This window comes from Hetaerina americana, unplaced genomic scaffold (genome assembly GCF_022747635.1).
Source record: "Hetaerina americana unplaced genomic scaffold, ioHetAmer1.1.p SCAF_21, whole genome shotgun sequence".
NCBI lineage: Eukaryota > Metazoa > Arthropoda > Insecta > Odonata > Calopterygidae > Hetaerina > Hetaerina americana.
Window position 1 is genome coordinate 4292065 of NW_027286775.1, and position 7936 is coordinate 4300000.

Here is a 7936-nt window from a genome sequence, read left to right on the forward strand (position 1 = left end):
GTTGATACTGACAAACGTCGCTATTAAACCAAATTTCCGATAAGAGCAACAGCAATGCTGATTTTCAAATAACCGCGTATATCAATCGCATTTGTTTGAAAAATAAATGAATGTAATGAAGCCATTCCTTCATTCATAGATTTTCGTAATTTTTGGTCGATAGTATTCCGACGGAAGTAAGAGAAGACATGCTATGTGATGGAAGTAGCGCAGATAACCGAGCAGCTATCTCTCACTCTCTTTCGCCAGCGAACCTGTTTGTAGGATATTTGCTTTTGCTTTACATTTACACTTGCACGCCAGAAGTTGTGTACCGTGGTCAATAAATGTCATCGCTGAAGACGCTTCATATAAAACGCAGCGGAGAAGATGATACAAGGTCCCTTTCAAAAGTAGTAGGATTTATTTTTTCCCAGATGGACGGACGGACGGGCGGCGGTTTCTCTGGCTGGGGTCGAGAGAGAGGAGTCTTAGGTAAGGCTGAAGGGTGGTGACAGTTGGCTCCCATCGTTTGCAGAGTGCGAATCGTTCGTTTGCGAGACCTCTACAACGTGACCTCGTTACGCTCAGTAATGAACCGGTTATTGGAACAGCGTGACGCAATCAAATTTTGTCTGAAACTGGGCAAACTCGGGAAAGAGACTCAAGCATCATGCTCAAGGCAGCTTATGGTGGCCATGAATAGATCGGGTTTTTTTGAGCGACACAATTTTTTTCTGGAGGGTGGATGGTGAGGACGAAGAACGTTCAAGACGCCCTTGGACCGCAAAGAGTGACGAAATTCCTGCAAAAACGAAGGCTTTGTTGGACAGGGACCGTAGATTTACTGTTGGTATGATTTTTGATGAACTTCGTATCCCTAAAAGTGATGTATATAGGCGTGTGACCGAAAATAGGAACATGAGAATGGTGCGTGTGTGCGAATTTGGTGCTGCAAGTGCTCTCGAAAGGACAAAAGGAAACTTGAAAATGGATCTGCGAAGAACTTCTCCACCATACATCAGCCACCACACAGCCCTGAGGGTGGCAGTTGGGTTGGGATATAGGAGCCAGAGTAGTGGCTAATCCACGCGGCCTGTTCCTCAGTGAGACAGCGACGAAGGTGTCTGGTACGAGCGAGGCGCCCATTTGAGTGAAGGAGTCACGTTGTTAACAGAATTCAGGCAATCAAAAATCTACTAAACATTGATGGGCACAAATTTCATCATTGTCCCTGGTAACCACCTTAAACCCCTGCCAGTCTGCGGGGACCCTGCCCAGAAATGGGGAAGACAAGGGGTTCAGCGTCGGTCATGACAGGCAATCATAACGAAAAGGAGTCGACGGCAGCTGCCAAAGGAAACATCCAGAAGAGGAATGAAAACCACGTACGACGGTTTTGGAATATAAGAAAAATGTTGAAGGCAGGCATACAGGACAATATTTGACAGAAAATTAAGAGAGGAAATAAAGATGAGATGGAAAAATAGTGAGGATTATTAGAAAGAGGAACAGAGTAGTCGAATGGAAGTGAAGAGATCCAGCGAGGTGTGGCGGTAGCATTAAACAGAAATGGCAGTAAATATGTATTGAAAAATTTAAGGAAATCGATCAAATGTAGATGAATGTACTGGGTCAATAATGGTCCTAATTCAGGTCTTCATGGGGACAAGTATTTAGGAGGAGGAAGGACTAGACCGGTATAAAATCATTAATAGGAGAAAGCAGGGGGATTGAGACGAATACTCTTGCAATTCTGCTTCCCACTTAATAAAGATGTACGAGGGTCATCCGGAAAGTAGTACCCGTTCGTGCCGCATGAAGTGCTGACGACGCGAGTAGCCGCTGGACGAGGTCAGATAGCTTCAGTGGCTTGTCTGCCTTCTCTGAGCCAAGTTGCGTGACGCTAGCATTGCCTGTGTTGTTTCTGTGATTGTTTACAATGTTTAAAAAAATTGAGAACGCCGCCAGTTGTGAAGTGAGGGCAGTGATTAAATTCCTCAATGCAAGAAACGTTCGCCCATGTGATATTCATCGCCAATTAAAGGAGGTGTATGGAGACAATGTAATGGACGAGTCGTCTGTTCGGCGGTGGTGTCGCAACTTCAACATGGGGAGGGGGAACACACACGACGATGAGCGTTCGGGGAGACCGTCTGTCATTACAGACCAACTGGTGAGCTCAGTTGACGAATTCGTGAGGAACGATCGGCGCGTCACAATTGATGACATCTGTGAGCATTTTCCCAATGTTTCTCGAACAATTGTTCATGAAATTGTTAAACACCATCTGCATTATGCAAAAATTTGTGCAAGATGGGTCCCTCGCGTATCTCAATGAGCTGGCGGCGAAGGACTATGCAGCAGGAATACAGAAACTTGTCACACGTTATGACAAATGCCTTAATTTGCTTGGAGATTATGTTGAGAAGTAGTTTAAAGTATCCTCTTTCAAATAAAATTTTTTATGTTTGTTAATATTTACTTTTGTGTCTTTATTTCACGAACGGGTACTACTTTCCGGATGACCCTCGTATGTTCGACTAGTTTCGATGTACTATGTCATTTCTAGTACATCGACAATAGCCAAAAATAAATCATAACTAAGCAGAAAATTGCAAGAGTATTCGTCTCTGTTATTTTGGAACAGTTATATCTCATCACACCAGAATCTTTTTTTATTTAAGTAGAGGGAAGCAATTTATAAAAGTAGAGGGAATCTATCAAGAAAACATATTAAAGTAATGGAAATTAAAACACGATGATGATCAAATGAAAAGACCAAAGTGATGAATACGGTTTAAGCTTAATAAGGAAAAACTACAGGGAAGAAACCATGGAGTTTTTCAGAAAGTATTATTTTTTATATAGCCAAAGAATGACTGAAGAAAAAAACATATATATAGGAGTATACAAAACATAAGAGAGATTGAAATCAGTACCCATTAGACTTTATAATGGCTGGGAATGGAATTTGGAACGGCCTAACCCCAGTTTCCCGGGAGCAGATGCGGACTCCGATCAAAATTAATGCTAATTAAATATGAAGTCAAATTCAAGAGGAAATAAAAAGGAGATAATGCCTCCATGATTTAATAAAATACAGAATGACCACATCATTTAATCCATTGGAGACGTTTTGATGGGGACAAACAACAAGGAGAACCAGAAACATTTATGATTATTAAGGACATGGAGACGGGGTCATGGAAGAAATATGAGAACTCTTAAAAAAAAATGTTATCGAATTTCGCTAACGAATCAATAGGAGCAGTAATTAAAATAGCAGTAAGAAAAAGGCAAAGAAGCCATAATTAAAGAGGAAAAGATACAGAAGACATGCGAGAGACTGCACTGAATAATGTCAAAACAGCTTTTGGAAGAATGAAGTCCAAAGAGTTGAATAATGAATTGAGGTGAAAAATTATGAGGGGGAAAAAAGAGGGATACAATGCGCAGTAGGAGGATATTGAGTAATGGTAGTGAAAGAGTGAAGGAGTGGCATAGCATCGGAAATCGAAAGAATATTCAGGAAGTTAAAAGGAAAATTAGTTTGCACTGTCAAAAATAGAAGAAAATAAAATCACATATTGGGCCAAAACATCTTTGCAAGAGATGGAAAGAAGACATATAGTAACTCTATGGTAATGATATTCATCTGGCAAGTTTGGACTCTGCAAGGGAATGTGACGCCATTGAGGATAGCTTAGAGTCAGGCATATTTTATTACGAGATAGAGAGGCCTTTTTTGTTCGATTAAAGTGACCACATGTATCAATATTTCCTATTTTTTAGTAAAATATAACAAAACGTATAAAAAGAGACGCATACATCATCTAAATCAACGGTAACAACATAATTTATCGGTGACAATGAGATAAAATACTCATTGGAGAGATGAGATTCGGCTTAGGTGGAGGAAGTATTTAAGGATAAAGGAAAGGTCAAAGCGGTCAGCGAATGAATATAGAAGAGAAATAAGGCGGGAGAGATGGAAGCATTTACTAAGTTGCAATCTAGGGCCGAGCATAAAGATAAAGATATTGTTATCTATAGGTTGAGAAAGTACTCTCAAATTGATCATAAATCGCAAATTAGTGTCATTAACAGCTTAATTTAAGCCGTGATATAATACCATAGTTCTTTTTAAAAATATGTTTGCGCAGATCAAAAATAAATTGATAACCAAGGCGAAAAGGTATTAATTGGCGAAATGAAGGATTCAGTTTTTCATTATTTTTACAAAAGATTAGTTACACTGCTTGAGTAATTGAGATACAAGGAAATTACTGCGACCATTTTAACTGTGAATGCCAAATAGTTGAAAGGAAATAGTTGAAAAGTGCAATTTTAATGCATGGGGATCCTTAATTTCCGCGAATCGGAATAGGAAAAACTTGACCTCTTTTTATCTCTAAGGAAATGGCTTGGAAAATGTTGTTTATTATCTGTTAATACTGTTCTGTGACAGTAAAATTTATTGAGTGGAAATTAGACGTTTCTCTCGTACTCTGACGTATCATTAAAATTATTTTCAATTATTCTCTAAATATTTGCATAAAGTTAAGCTTTTAAAGGTACTTTTGGCTTGGCACATAACTATTCCATTTTTTCTCGACATTTCAAGTGCGTATCTTCCAAATTCTCAATAAAACTTTCCCCATTACTTTTCGAAAGGTTTTTATTACTGCCGTGGATTTGTCATCACTTCTTTAAGACCACTTGAACTTATCCGTTGAACCATCTTTGATATCAACTATCGCGTTTGAATTTCAATGATATTAATTTATCCGTCCCGTCAAATATAAATATTAAAAAAAAACTTCTAAGTTTTTTATACGGGTACGTCAGCGCTCTTGGTCTTCAACCTGGATATTTGCGAATCGTGGTTTAATTTCTCTCGAAGCCCTTTACCGTTCCTTTCATTGAAAAGAAATGCTTGAGAATTTTTCTTATCTTTTCCAAGAACTTAATCTCCACTTTTACAGCTTTGAAATTGGAAATTCACTCAAACGATATATGCACTCGTACATGTCTCCGGCGAATACTATCATTGGCACGTATGTAGTTACTCCGGGTAGAGAAAATCTCTGTAGATATTTGGATGGATTTTTGGCCATAAAAGGCATTCGAGATAACATCCATGTTGTTGTCAGGCGAGCTGAAAAGTGAGCATACTAATGAAATTTAATTATTAAAATCTTCGACACAATATAAAACCCTTTCTAAACAATTGTCATCACTTTTTAACGATACCAGCTAATCTGTGAGTTAACTGCGATAAATACACCTCCACTAAGTCTATCAGATCTGTTTCTTCCTTGGATGTTTACACCTCTCGGCAATAAGTCACTATCTGTGGCCGACCCCGGTTGCGACGGGGTAACTTCCTCGCCTGCCAACTCAAACACAAGAAAGAAAACAAAGCCCGAGGTCCAGAAGGAATACCCGCCGGAATGCAGCAGGAGAAGACAGAAGACAAGTCTTAAAAAGGTATTGGACACCTGAGATTTCTTGTGATTTAGAGGAAAGTATCCTATCGCCAAGTGTTATTGGTAATTTAGACCATCGGGATGAAATAATTCGACACAGAAGAGTACACCTAGCCCCATGTACTCCATCTTCATTCAAAAACCTCAAAACTAAAATTAAATACAAGCGCCTAAATAAATATACATAAACTCGTATGCATAAATAATGTATAAATATATGTATACATTCTGAAACGGGATTATCAGAATGGACTCCCTAATTATTTTAAATTGCTGAAGAGCAATTAGCTGGGGGAAACGACGCCATTTTCAGTAGTCACCATGCAGCGGTCTGGTGAGCATTGATGCTTTGTCATAGAAACGTTCTTTAAGAACAATGATAGTGCGGTGGCGACGTAGAGGGCGCTGTGGTCCAGCGATGAAGGTCATTTTCACCTCAGCAAATAAGAAACATTTTCGTTCCTGGGCGACTGACAACCCTCGCGAATTTCACTCAAGACCTCTTCATAGCCCCAAAGTGACCGTTTGGTGCCCTATAGGCATTATTTGGCCTGACTTGTTTGAATCTCGAGGTTAAACTATTACTGTGAACACTGCGCTATTGTGAAATTCTGGAGAACTTACATATACTATAAATTACATATATTCCAGGAACCATATATATATATATATATATATATATATATATATATATATATATATATATATATATATATGTATATATATATATAGATATTACGTTCCATGTACATATATAATAAACCCTTTTTTGCTTAATTGTTTTTTTGATCCCAAAAATTTCCAGAAAATATTATCCAAATGGTAAATAGCCTATGTTGCTTTCAAAATGTGTGCACCAATTATTTAAAAATTAGGCCCCCAGACAAAAAAAATGAGTATTATAATTATTTTCATATTGGAATAATATTCGGCCATATAAATTAAAAGAAGGATCAAATAGCGTTGGCCTTCACAAATACAGATCGAAAAAGATGAAGTGGGCACACGTTTTCCGATATTTTCGGAACAACACTTCCTTAAACTAATGCTACACAAAGAGTCCATTTTACCTCTCTCCCATCCTCAGACACCCAACTCATACTTAAGACGATAGAGTAAGCGTAGATAAGGCCCTAAGACACCTTTAATTTCTTAACAATTAAATATCATGAAAAACCAAACCCTCCAAAAGTTTTCATTCCCCTCCACTTCCAATATTTTTCATTTGGGACAGCAACCCTCCCATACATTCCCCTTCAAAACTCATCAGACCAAACTAAAATGCTAGAGCAGGCGTTAGCATGGCTCTTAGAGGCATTTGATTTCCCTGGCATTAATATTAGGTATTAACATTACGCCCCCACGGTTTTTATTTCTCTCTCTGCCCTCCCAAACCCTTCCTTTTCGATCCCGTTCCGCCGTCCGCTCACCTCGTCTTTCATCACTTGCCTCAGTTTCTTCTGACCGCAGTAGAAGGTGGGTGTGCCACTGAAAATTACGCGACACCTGCGTGTCCTTGTTAATGGCTCTGTCTATATTTGTGTTGACCAACGCCATCAGGCTCCATTGTTTGATTCCTTGTACACACGCGTGCGTGCGTTGGTACCAAGGAGTGAACTACTGAATATGCGAAGCCGCCCCAAAGGCGAATGGACTCGATTGTTTTCTAGAGTGCTAGTTGAAATCGCCTGATAAATGGGGTCCTAACTCAATTTTCAGGATGCTACCATTGCTCGCATAATAAAGGATAGTGTATGTATTCATAATTATGCTATATCAGTGGCTAAACTCAACAAGGGAATCAAGTAGCGAAAATTAATAGTTGCCTGTTAATATGCATTAAGTTTTGAAAGTCATTTGCAAATTCCCAGAGTCACAGTTGGACGATTCCTTATTGTGTAATATTTAAAAGTTTTGGCTTATTCAGGAGAAACACGTTCAAAATAGGCGTTATGGCCAAGGACAATTTCGAGTATTAAATTGAAAGATACACTCTAAGGAAATTGTTCCGGGCTCTTCAAAGATTAGAGATGGTTATTATGAAGGGGAAAAGTCTGCACTTTGGTTAAAAATAAATAAATTTTGCATTATTTTTGCGCAAAGATGATAGTGGTTCTATGGTGGATGGAACGTTTGATTAGATCTGAATACGAACCCGGTGTTGATAAAGGAGAATGCGTGTTCCAAATACGTGAAATTTGTTGCATTTGTGAAGAAACCAATGACGACTCCGCCAAATTTTAATAGTATTTCAATGCTAGGATTGGTTTACTGCTACCCCCATTCTACTATACTTGAATAGAACTTGAACTTGGCCGCATATTCTAGGGAGAATAATGTACTGGTTTCCCGTTGCCTTCCACATCCCTAGGTTTTTATTAGGAGTCTATTTTTCTCGCTGTTTCGTTCAGAAATAAAATTATAGGCAGTTTTCCGTTGTTATAGAGTTTTTTCCTGTGGTTGCC